The following is a 13,117-nucleotide window of genomic DNA, read 5'->3' as shown; positions in this document are numbered from 1 at the left end:
ACCCCAACAGCCCTGCTCTCCAACAGCCCCGCTCCCTGCAGCAGCCAAAGCCTGCACCCCAACATCCCTGCACCCCAACAGCCCTGAGCCCCAAAAGCCCTGCTCCCTACATCCATTCTCCAACCCCTCCAGCCCTGCTCCTCAACCCCAGTCCCTACCAGCCCCACTCCCCAGTCCTGGCCCTGTTCCCCAATCCTGGCCCTGCTCCCTGTCACTCCTGGCTCCCCAGCTCTGCTGGCCTTGTCCCCATCAGCCTCACACCCCACCAGTCCCACTTGCCACCTGTGCTCTGCAGCAGGCCCTGCACCCCAAACCCACCATCCCTGCTCCCTGCTCCCACCGGGCTCAGCTCCCTGACCCTGCCAGCAGGACACCGCGTGCCCCAGCAGCTCTGGTGTAAAACTTAAGGTTTCCACAAGCGGATACAGTGAATCATAAAATCTCCCCATGAATGTAAGTGCTTCTCATAATCCCGGTGACATATGCTCATCCCATAAATCTGTCAGAGCTAATGGGTTCAGCATTTCTACTGGCAGGTACCAGTGACATCACAGGGCAGGACTGCTCAGACACACTCAGCAGCTGAGCTGGAGCTCCAGACGTGTCCCCCTGCCCTCCCCACCTCGTGTCCCTGGTGTCCCAGTGTCCCCAGGGGAAGCAACTGCACCCTGTGCTGGGATCTCTTCCCAGGGACAGATCCTCTCTTTCGCTCACCACATCAATAAAGCATCACTGGATAGAGACCTTCCATTAAACATTTGAAGCTGCACCAATGTAAAATAAACCCTGCCAAAGGGTAATGCAGCCGTAAACCTGGCACAGACACCTTTTAAAGATTTGGTGAATCCAAATCTTTGTGGTGTTGGAAGTTAATGGGGTTTTTTTCTGAGCTCCAAACATGGGAAGTCATCTCATTCCTGCATAATCAAAAATCAGGTGAAAATAGCCAAAATCACACAAAGCTCAGTGTATTTTCCTTCCTACCACAAGCATTCCCTCTCAACTATTTTATCATGTAAATTAGTTGACCTGGAAGGGCTCAAATCCCTTGTTACAGAAAATGTTTGGATCACTAAAACCAGCATAGGCAAAATTATGAGTTTAGGAATAGGTAAAACCCATCTCCTCAGCCAAACTAAACCCCATATGTTTCAATAAAATCCTGAGTTCTTGTGCTGTTCTCCTGCTCTGAGACTCCTCAGGAAGCACAGCCATGGCATGTGTGCATTCCTGGAGGAGGAGAAGGAACAGGTTCACAGAGACTCTGATACCAGACCCTAATTTTAGCCTTTTGGGGGATTTCCAGCCTTGCCCAGGTCGGCAGGACCCGCTGCCACTGTCACTTCACTTTCAATCTTCCCCTCGGAAAGAGCCATCAGGGCAATGCAGGATCAAGAACAGAAATCTACTCTTGATATGGAAGGATTCATAATATCAGTTAATAATATCAGTTCCCCAGAGCTGATATTCAGGATATCCCTTTACTTTGTATCTGAGTTTTATGTAATAAAAGGGAAAAAAAAGCCCCAAACAAGCAAAACTATTACATATTAAGGAGATTGAGGTGAATTAGGAAACTTCAGGGCTTAGAGGGTTTGGCTGTAAGTATTTTATATTTATTTTTGGGCTTCAGAAGATGAGCTAAATAAAGAGTGACTATTTTACACATTTGCAGTGTTCCTCAGAATTTTTAGCAGGGTGCATCAGGACTTTCCCTCCCTCTGTTTCTGCCTTCCTGCTTCACTCCAGTGAGGTTCCCTGAAGGAATCCTGGGAGCAGCGGGGATCCCTCCAGGCTGCAGGGGGTTCACCCATGTGAAACACGAGCATTGGCACCTGCCTGAGCCTTTGCACCAAAACCACTGCGAGGCCAACGGATTCACGATTTAAACGTGGATATTTTGAAGACGGCCACTGAAGATACCTCAGGTCATTTCAACAGCAAAGACACAAAAAAGTGAGAGCAAACAGCTCTTGCTAAGGGTCATTTTAAGGAGAAAAGAGTGAGTTCTGTGGCTGCTCCAGCACAGAAGTGGGTTTTAAAAAGCACCATGAACTCTTTCTTTCAGAATTTGCTTTTTTTTGGACATTGGCCAGCCTGCCCACAGCTCCCTCTGGTCTTGGCACCCAGCGAGATGCAGCACCTGCATCCCTGTGCAGCTCTGCTTGGGCTCTTTGGCTTTTGACTCATCTAAACCTTGTTTTTTCACTCATTTTCTCAAGTAAACAGTGGTGAGATGATGCTTGATGGCGTGTGTGCCTTCCAGCTCCTCCTGCCTGCCCTCCGTGGTCACTGGGCAGTCATTTCTGAACCTGCTGCCGAGCTCTGGCTCCTTTGCTCGGGCAGTAAGGACGTCACAGATGCCACATTCCCGCTCATTTCACGGAACCAGGCAGGCAAGACAAGAGGAGTCACTGTCCTTGCCCACAGCAGGAAGGGAGCCCAGTTCAACCCTTCTTAGAAACTCAGAACTGTCCCTAAAGCCACCGAGTGACGCAGTCTGAGCCCAGCACCCCGGAAACCCCAACTCTTATCAAACCAGCCCTCCTTGGCTCTGTGCAACTCCACGAACTCTCAGTGATGAACTTGGGACTATTTACAAATAAATTATGAAAGCAGAGGCTCCATTCCCACTCCTAAAGCTAAATTTGCTTTTAAAACCAGCATGTGAAATTAAAATATATCCTCCAAGTCCCCCGTGAAATATTTTAAGAGCCACAGCTACCCCAAAATAACAGCCAGATATAGAATCCATTAGGAGTTGCTCTTCTACCAATCTAAAAACTTCATGTGGGAATGATCTTAAAATAACAAATATTTTCTGGCTTTCTTCATATTTAATATTCATGAGTATCAGGGAATGGTTCGGGCTGGAAGCGACCTTAAAGCCCATCCAGTTACAGGCAGGGACACCTTCCACCATCCCTGGATGCTCCCAGCCCCATCCAACCTGGCCTTGGGCACTGCCAGGGATCCAGGGGCAGCCCCAGCTGCTCTGGGCACCCTGTGCCAGGGCCTGCCCACCCTCCCAGGGAACAATTCCTTCCCAATCTCCCATCCAGCCCTGCCCTCTGGCACTGGGAAGCCATTCCCTGGGTCCTGTCCCTCCAGGCCTTGTCCCCAGTCCCTCTCCAGCTCTCCTGGAGCCACTTTAGGCACTGAAGGAGGCTCTCAAGAGCCTTCTCTTGTCCAGGCTGGCCACCCCCAGCTCTCCCAGCCTGGCTCCAGAGCAGAGGACAGGGATGAAGTGCCCTGGGATTGTCTCCCTGAGTGGTATCTGCTGTTGCTACAGCGACTCACACAAACAGTAAACACGAGTTTAGATGCTCCATGACTTGTTCTTTCCCTGAACCCAATGTGAGCGTCCCACTGACATCAGCAGAGCAACTCCCCCTGCCAGAATCGCTCCTAAACCCCGGCCAGGGGCTGACTTCGATCCCCTTCCTGGTACAGCCAAGGCACATGGTCACTTACAGAAACACCCTGCAATTTCAGGGTCTGGACTCCTGGAATACTTCAGGATGCGCCTTCAACTGGCTCACATTTCAGTTTATATTTGGGGGTTGCATAACCCAAACCCGTAAATCATAACCGTGGTTTGCTCATGTTTTCTAGGGCCCTGCGTGAAGTCATTGCTGACACAGAATAGGGAAGTGAGGAACAACAGGAGTTTCAGTTTTTAAATCCTACCCAGTGTTTGTGCAGGAGGGTTGGTGCTGGTGGCACTCCAGCAGGAACTGAGGTGACATTTCCTCACAAGACCTGAGCTGCTGCCAGTCCCTCCGAGGACAGAGGCAGCCCTTGCCTTGTGCTTCTCCACTGGCACCTGGAATGCTCCAATGTCCTGAAATGCAGCTCCTTTACATGCCAGGATTTTGCAACAACTGCATTTCTGGTATGTTCTGCCATCTGTTCCTTTTGCAGCTCTGGAAGGTGATAGCACACATGGAATCTCTCACTGCAAGGTGACTTAGCAGCCCCTTTTTAGAGGCTTTTTCCCACTTACTGACTTTCCGTGCTCTCTTTCTCTCACACAATTGTTTGGGTTGGAAAGGCCCTCTCAGATCATCGAATCCAACCATGCCCAGCACTGCCAAGGCCACCACTGCCCCACGTCCCCAAGTGCCACATCCACACGGCTTTTAAATCTCTCCAGGGATGGGGACTCACCCCTGCTCTGGGCAGCTGTGCCAGGGCCAGACAGCCTTTCCAGGAAGGAATTTCCCCAATATCCACCCTGAGCCTCCCCTGGCCCAGCCTGAGGCCATTCCCTCTCCTCCTGTCCCTGTTCCCTGGCAGCAGAGCCCGACCCCCCCGGCTGCCCCCTCCTGGCAGGGACTTGTGCAGAGCCACAAGGTCCCCCCGGAGCCTCCTTTGCTCCAGCCTGAGCCCCTTTCCCAGCTCCCTCAGGAATTCTCCAGCCCCTTCCCAGCTCTGTTCCCTTCCTTGGACACGCTCCAGCCCCTCCATGCCCTTCTTGTCATGAGGGGCCCAAAACTGACCCCAGGATTTGAGGTGTGGCCTCACCAGTTCTGGGCACAGGGGAAAAGCGAAAGCTGCTCATCAATGTGGACTTGAGGCCTTTTGTCTTTCTTCAGTACTTGGAAAGTGAAAGGTTGTGCAGCACATCCTCTTTTCTGGGAGCACTTCAGTGTAAGGGCAGGCACACACTTCATCAGGAGGCCCATGAAGTGTCACAGCTGGGAAGGGGGGTGAAAGGGACAAACACTCACCCGTGGCTCCCCCCAAATCCCATCTGTGCCATCCTTCTCCCAGCAGAGCTCCAGCCCCTCGGTGCCCACAGAGATCTGAGCACGAGGCCAACATTATCTGGAGCTGCAGAGTTCCCCTCTTAAGCCACAAACTGTGCCCATCCTGTGGCCAAGTGCCACAGCGAGGCAGGATGGTGGGCAGAGTCCCCGCTCTGTAGGAGGGATTGGTGGCCTCGCCCTTGACTGCCGCAGGAGATGAACCGAGTTAGGAAACGTTTTGAAATGAGATCCAAATGCCAAAATTTCAAGTGGGGTTTATTTTCTCTCTCCTGATTCCCTCATGGTTCTCTCTTGTCACCCCAGTCCCGATAAAGAAAAACATTAAGATTTCTTCTGGAGGAAAGTGCAAAGGCCATAAAGCTGTAAGAGTTTTAACAATGGCCAAAATGCCACATCCCAACCAGGTGAGTTAAAAACCTTGGAGAGCAGTTGCAGTTCCCTTTCCAGCTGCCAAATAACTAAACTTTCCATAACCTAGGAGGAATATTCCCAGTGGGATTGAGTTGTGAGCAGATTTTCCAATCTGGTGGACAAGAAATGTTGAAGACAAATATTTGCCAGCATCTTTTCAAACTCAGCTCTCCTTAACTCTTAAAGATCAAATTGTGGGCTCGCTGTGCTGGTAAAAGTCTTCATTTCTACTTCTGCAAGGAAAAAGAGTAATTCCTTCTAATGGATCACAACTTTCCTTGTAAACCTTGGGCATGTGGAGCTTAAGACTTAAAAAAAATCCTGATAGACTTTGTCAAAACACGCTGTCCAAAAATTCCAAGAGAAACTTTCACAGGGAAGGTTAAAAGCAAGGCCCTGCAGCTTGCAGCAGTTTTCCCAACTTTACCCAGTCTATCCATCCTATTCCACATGCACAGCACTTGTTTACAGCGTCATAAGACATCTTCTAAGTTATTTACTTTTCATTGCATCCTGGCTGCAACAAACTGGGACTATTTATAAAGTTCTTCAGTGTTTGGGACCGTCCTTCCCACCCCAAGCTCCAGCTGCCTTTGAAGCAACAACAGCTGAGACTCGAGGTCACCAAAGTCATTTTCCAGTGATTCCAACTGAGTTAATAAAATATTATCACTCTATCTAAACCCTACCTCAACAGTTTAGACTCAGGATCAAATCTGTTCCTCTAAAAGGAAAATTAATAAGAGCAGTTGCTCCCTTTTGCCTTAGTAGGGTTTTGATGCTGGATTTATTCCCAAATCTAGTGCGGACAACATGGAACTGAAATGCTCCCCCAGTGTTGGACAAGCTGATCAAATTCAACAAAACCTAAAGCAGACAAACACTCATAAACCCCCAGAGATTAAAATCCAACTATTAAATGGGAAAATGCTTCCCTCCCTCCAGGAGGGACAGGGAATTGGGTGAAGAGGGAGCAGGTTTGGGAACCGGAGCTCCACCACAGCTCTTGGGTGAGATGAGGATTTTGGAGTCCTCGTGTCCTTGTAGGGGAAGGTGGAAATGTTTATCCTGGTGCATGAAAACTCTGCTTTAGGAAAAGTCTGCCAGCACAATCCCAGACTCCCAACCGGAAAATACACTGAGGGTGTAATTTGAAAATGTATCTAATTCCCAGGTGAAGGCATAGGATACAAGCCCAGAGTTTGCATTCATCAGAGGACCTTAAACCAGCCCATTTTTAATTATTCTCTATTTATTATAGTTATCCTAATTGTTGTCATTATTGCAGATGACACAAAAGATTCAGAAGAGAAGGCAGATGCTGGAGCTGATCACGTGAATGGCAGATGATTATTTGGGAGCTGATAGATCTCATTAATGTCACTGAGGGCCTCGTTTGCATTCCTCACTCCTTGGCTGCTCATGACTAAGAGCTCATGTGGGGGGAAGGTGGGAGAGGGCCTTTCTGTGGGAGAGTCCATCCCAACTGATCCAGCAGCTGATCCCACCTGGGCTTAGCTGGGAACTGCGGTATCTTAACTCCTGAGGCTGGTGAGAGGGGAGGAAAAGGAAGGAGAGAGAAAGAGAGGGAGAAGAGAAAGGGAAGGAGAAGGAAATGGAAAAGAGATGGAGAGGGGAAGGAGAAGGAGAAAAGGAGAGGAAGGAGAGGAAGGAGAAGGAGAAAGAAAGAGGAGAAGGAGATGGAGAAGAGACATGGAAGGGATAGGGGAATGAGAAGGAGAAAAAAGGAGGAGGAAGGAGGAGGAAGGAGGAGGAAGGAGGAGGAAGGAGGAGGAAGGAGGAGGAAGGAGGAGGAAGGAGAAGGGTGCTCTGAGTGATTTACCACGGCACCCATGTGGCCATGGCTCAGAGAGAAGTCCCACAAATCCAGGTGACCAAAGGCCCTCCCGTTCACCAAAAGCAAATGGCTCTTTTACCTTCCCAACGCCAAATTCATTAGCAGGAATATCACCCCATGTTAATTACTAACCAGTGTCACAAAGTGCCTATTTCACCTCCACAACATGAGGTTCATTAGCAGCAATATTGCCCCACGTTAATTACTACCAGTGCCTAGCATCACTCTAAAAGCCCGGAGCACGCTGGGTAAAACAGGTTTGTCAACAAAGGACATGCCAAAACTTGATGGAAAAGGGCTTGTGCAGCTGGGAGCCATTCACCCTTTGCCTTCCCTAATGGAGCTGTGGTTGCTCACGGATCGTGTGGACATGTTTACATATTTATCCCTCACAATGCCGAGGGAATAACTGACACCAAGTGATTTATTTGTTTAATGTATCCTGTTAGTGCATTCTGAGAGCTGTTTCCTTGAATTAAAGCATTGTTCTACCAGATCCAGAAAATATTCCCGTGGAAATCCTTCTGTTAGACGGGTTTGGAAATTCACATGGAAAACAACCAAAGGCACAGAGCACAACCCCCGGGATTCACTTTAAATCTGCAATGAAATGTCCAAATCTTACAGCACCAGCTCCCAAACTGCAAGCACCAAAAAAACCCTGTAATTGCAGCTTTCTTTTATAGATCCCCCGCGCGCCTTCCGATATCCAGGCAATCTATGGAACAGACTCCCAGCCTTTTTTCCCAGCACAAAAGCCACACAAGCACCTGAAGAAGATGCGATTGAAAAGCAAGCTGCATCCAGCAGAACCACCCAGCCCCACACGTGCCCGCAGCGCTGCCAGAGCCCTGCGTGTTCCCTCTTGCAGCTCCTTCGGACACTGCGCATTCCTGATCCGCCGGACCGCAGGGCTGGAATGAGGAGCGAGCTAAAATCATGGGAACCACGGAGCCTTTAGCTGCACCTCCCCTCCTCCCCACTGTCCCATTGTGTGCAAGGCAGCCTAATTATATCTTTTGCAAAGATAAGTGCAGATGTGCCAAGAAAGGCACAAAGCCCCAGCGCCCGCGGAACAGGTGGAGCCACGACGCTCTTGAGCAATTCCCCAACAAATGGACGAGCCTGCCCTTCTCCCCTCGTTGTATTTTTGGGACTCCAGTCTGACCAGTCACTCGAGCTGTCCCCTCTCAGGTTTCTCACACCTGCAGCCTCCCTCCAGCATGCAGGGGAGGTGGCAGTGAGAGGAAGGGCTCTTTGTTGGCTGTGGAGTGGGGCCAGAGCTCGGCAGGAGCTGGGAATGCTGCAGCCAGAGCGGGCTCGGGCACTGCATGCAAATGAGCATGGAGTTGTCTCAGAGTTATTCTTCTAACAAAAAAATACTTTGGAAATGTAGCTTTTCTCTGTTACCCAGTGTTAATACATGAGATGTGGGCAGGAAGGCCTGGGAAGTGAAATCCCTGTGGAGAGAGGTGATGGGATGAACTGGCAAAGCCACTGGCAGGGGGTCACTGAGGAGGTGGCACTGGAGGAGATCCAGCTGTGGGATAAAATCCTAACAGGGGCTCCAAAGCAGCAGGAACAATGGAGCCTGTATTCAGGCTGGGTTCAGAGATGAGAGGGGAAGATAGAGACAAAAAAATGAAACGAAAGCTTTCTACTGCTAATTGCGAAAAATGCCAGGAAATGAGTGAGCTGGAGCTGCCAGGAATAATGTGGGAGACTGAAATTGGGGATGAGAGTGTTTGACATGAGCTACAGCCTCTGGTAAAATCCAGCCAAGATTTTGGGGGGATTTTTATTTTCTTTTCTCTTTTCCAAACAACAGGGAGCAGGAGAAATTAACTTTTTTTGTTGGGTTGCTGAGGAGCCTGGCATTCTAAGTTCCCTAATTAAAGACAGCTCCTTTCTGGGACACACCATTCCAGCTGCTGGGAAAACTCAGCCCCAAGAAAAACGGCTCCAAACTGCTGAAGACGTCATGGCAGTGATTAAACAGCACTCGCCAAGAACGTCCAGGACACATCCAGGTTCAAACTGGAAGATTCTGGGAAGCAGGAGGAGATGTCTCACCAAGTGAAGGCACAGGGAAGGAAAAGGAGAAGGAAAAATCTCCTGGATGCAGGGAATGCCACAGAACAAAACGGTTGCAAGAAGGAGCCCCAACTCCGGTTACGACGGGGAATGAAAAGGAGAAGGAAAAACCTCCTGTCTGCTGGGAATGCCACAACACCGAAGGGCTGCAGCATCCCAAGAAGGAAGAAGGCCCAGCTGGGAAGCAGAGGCTCCGAGCGAGGGCAGGAATTCCTGCAGTGTGACTCGGCTGGGCCAGAAGAGCAGCAGAGCTGGGCAGCCGCTCAGTGCCATAGTAGCAGTGATGTTTCTGAGTCAACAGCGAGCCCGAGCTCGGAGCCCCGGGCCAGCTGCGGGGTAATCTGAGCAGGAATCTTCGCCTGCAGAAATGCCACTGCCGTGGGGGGCCCAGCTGGGCTATCTTTAGCCAGCCCAAAGTTAATCACCTAAGCTCCCCACGCAGCAGTGGAAAGTGGCTAGGAGCTCCAAGGGGTGATCCTGGTCTATTCTCAGCACCCTGGGATGGGCTGGATCATCCTCCGGAGGTGCTGTCGCTCTCTGCCCCAGCCACGGGAAGGGGCCCCCAGAGGTCACCTGTCCCAGCCTCCCACCCGCAGCAGGACCACGCCAGCTGAGCCCCAGCGCCAGCCTGATGCCTGAGTAGCTGCAGGGCACCGCTGGACACACCACAGCCTCCCTGTCAGCAGCCACCAACTGGACACACAGCCTTCATCCCCACCCTGCAGCCTGGTGTCCAGCAATATCCAGCCCTGTCAGCAGCTGCCATGTGGGAATGCTGTGGGAAGTGGTGCCAAAGTGCTCCCTGCACACCCACCCACGGCCCTCCATGGCCCCAGGGCCAGGCCACCCTCCAGCCCTTGCAGGAGGAGGTTGGGCCTTTGCAACACAGTATCTTTGGCAAGTCTGCATCTACCATTCCCAATTTTCTTTCTTGTCTTTCTAGTGTTTGGAAATAGACTCCTGGACACCCTCCGTGACCTCTTGGTGAGGAGAAGAGTCTGACTGGTCCATAGTTCCCCAAATCCGCTCCACCTTTCTCAAAGATGCACCTTTTTCCCGTTGTCACAGACCTTTCTATGCACCACAATTTTCATGAGCAACTCACATTGACCTCACAGCTCTGACCCTTATCCAATGATGTGGACTTGGACACCTCCACCTCCTCTAGGCTGTCCCTAACTCACTGCTCCCTCATTGTCCTCCATCCCTTATCCTCTCAAGCAGGTTGGGGGATGAAGACTGAGACAAAAAAACCACTGAGTATTTTGGCCTTTCCAGTACCAGTTATCATTAGGTTGCTTCACCCAGGGACCAACACTTTTTTCTGGATTTTCTTTCCCTACTCCATACCCACACTGGAGTCCCCTCACCACTCACAGCTCCATCAGCCTTTGGTCAGGCCAACTCACCCCACATGCCCAAAGTTTTCCATGCCTCCCTTGTTCCCAGTTTTTCTCACTCTTTGCCTGCTCTCTTGTTGCATTTTGACTCTCGGAGAAGCTCCTTGCTTCACCGAGTTGGCTTCCACTGAAATTCCTGATCTCCCTACACAACAGGATGGTTTGCTCCCGAGCTCACACTAGGTTTTCTTCAAAAAGCAGCCATCACTTAAGATTGGTCTGTAATTTTTAGGTGGCTGAAGTGAGGTGAAATGAATCTTATTGCAATGACAGCCAGTCTTGAGAGCCAGCAGGAGTGGAAGGCCTGGGCAGCAAACAAAGGAGTCCTTGCAGAGCCCTGGTGCTGGCCAGTCCCAGTTTGATCCCAGCTCCTTAACCCACTCCAGGGTGCACAGCAGGACATCAGTCATGGGGGCCCAGCCGTGGTTTGGAAGCAGAACTGAAGCATTTCCAGGGAGCTCATCCCAAGAGGTCAGCCCAGAGCGGGAGCCAAGCCCCGAGGAAGCCGGTTAGGGCAGAACTGGACAAACCTGCGGAGTCCTGACTGTACCCACCAGTACTGGTTGGGGTGGTGGATCACCACCCAGGTCATGAGAATCGGGTCACTGAGGCCACCACGGGCTGGCAGCTCACTGCCAGCCCACTGACTGTTAGAGGAACCAGGATTGCTCTGCAGTTAGGGCACAGCACGGCGACTGCAGCTGGTTATCTCCGGAGCTGGAGAAGTCCCCGGTTTGGCCAGGCTTGGCGGGAACGGTGCTTCCCATTGGAGCCAGTCCTTCAGTGGCAGTGGTCAGGGTCCCCCTGGGTGGGCAGCAGGGCACTGAGAGTGCCAGCAGCATGGCCCCTTCTGGGAGAGGATGGGAAGGCTCCTTCTGGGAGAGGAGGATGACATGGAAGAGGCAGCCAGGAGCCGGGACATCACCTTGGATAAGGCCAGCTGGATCAGTGCCTGGCCAAGCACCACAAACCGAAGCTCTGAACCGACAGAGCCCACTGGGGCTCCAGCTGTAGTTTTTCAGGGACACCCTGGGATACCCCCCCAGACACCTTAAGAACAGACTGAAGAATGTAGAGATGAGGCTACTCAAGTATTGTCTTTCCGAGATCTGGATGTCCCAGATGTTGCTGGGAGTGAAGGACCTGAGCTTCAATGGGCACTGCAGAAGATATATCACCAGGAATCTTCATTGCCACACAATGAACAAACAACACTAACATCTCCAACAGAGCATTGGGAACACTTGGAAAGGACCAGCTAATAAAACGTCTTGGTCCTGAATTAAACTAAAAAGGCACTTTTATATCTATTTTGTGTGTTTTAATGTGTCCAACTCTACGTCAGCCGCGTAAAGCTCAGCTTTGAAGATGCTACAGGAAGAGATGAAAGCTCCAGATTCCCAAAGCAAAGCTCCACTGCACCTTCTGCATGACAATGAGGTGAAAAAACGAGGCGTGAACACCAAGAACACCTAAAGGTGGCTGATAGAAGTTGATGAAGCTTCCCAGAGAGGTAATTTCTGATGTGGAGATAATCCTAGAGGTTTAATCTGAAATGCTAACGAGGAAGGAGAACTGGAGACGTTCTGAGGAAGGATTTCGACTGGAGATAGCATCTCCTGTAGGGTGGGATGGAGCGTTTTACCACAAGGCAATCCCGTTTCCCACTGTCCTTCCCCCCGGAGGGAACAATGCAGCAGAGGTGCCACAAATCAGAGCGGTAAGTGACAGTGCTTTTATGGTGCCAAATGGAAGTAACAAAATGCAGGAAGCATCCTGTCAGATGTCACTTAGCAGCGCCATCACCGGGGAATCTGGGAACGGGATTTGCCTGCATAGTAGGAATTCCCCGGTTCACCGAGAGGGAGAAGCAGAAATGGCAAGAGGGGCAGAATCTAATCTTGGCCTGTCGAATGAACGGGAAAGATTCCTCAGTTCCAACTTTATCTCAGGGTTTGGCACGTTATCCTCTTACTGACCACACTGATTCCTCGTTGCCGTGTAGGACTCTTGCCTTAATCACAAGACAGGAGGAAAAATAGGAAGCAAGAGAGGAATTCTCCTACTCAGGGTCTAACAATGAGTGCAGAAGATGGACAGTGCACACAAGGGAGGGAGCTGCAAGGAGAACACTGGGGATGATTTTGTAGGGAATTTAACACACTTTGAACACATTTCTGAAGACAGAATTTCCAAGGTCATGATGAATTTTTAAATTCAGTGAATCCCCATCACACCTTTACTCCACACAGTCCTCGAAGAGCAGTGAAAAGAGCCCAGAGAGCTGCAGGCTGGGATGGAGATGTCCATTATCTTGGATGGGAAGGAAGCCTCCAGCCCAGCCCCGGAGCTGAGCCTGAGGATTTCAAATCCCAATCCCAGCTTCCTGCAAATCACAGTGTGCCCACACTGTGTTTTTGTTTCTCTAACTAAACGAGGCCAGGCTGGGTCACAGCAAGAACATTTTACTGTGTGAGCAGAAGTGTTTTCTTCCCGAGCACACGTGAGTGCAGGAGTGTGAGAAAGCCCTGGAAAACTCAGGATATGATGATGCAATGACCTCGGTACCCACCTAGGATTTA

General features: G+C 50.6%; 1 protein-coding gene across 6 annotated transcripts in view; it reads right to left on the bottom strand.

The window, feature by feature from the left end:
- PDE4B (phosphodiesterase 4B) overlaps positions 1-13,117 on the bottom strand; it is a 175,771-nt gene that overhangs the window by 28,199 nt on the left and 134,455 nt on the right. The gene's annotated exons all lie outside the window — the stretch shown is intronic.

This window comes from Corvus kubaryi, unplaced genomic scaffold (genome assembly GCF_017639235.1).
Source record: "Corvus kubaryi isolate FWS band 111438036 unplaced genomic scaffold, C.kubaryi_AGA036_p1.0 37334, whole genome shotgun sequence".
NCBI classification, from domain to species: Eukaryota; Metazoa; Chordata; class Aves; order Passeriformes; family Corvidae; genus Corvus; species Corvus kubaryi.
The sequence above is the reverse complement of the archived record's forward strand: the minus strand, read 5'-3'. Positions and strand labels throughout refer to the sequence as shown.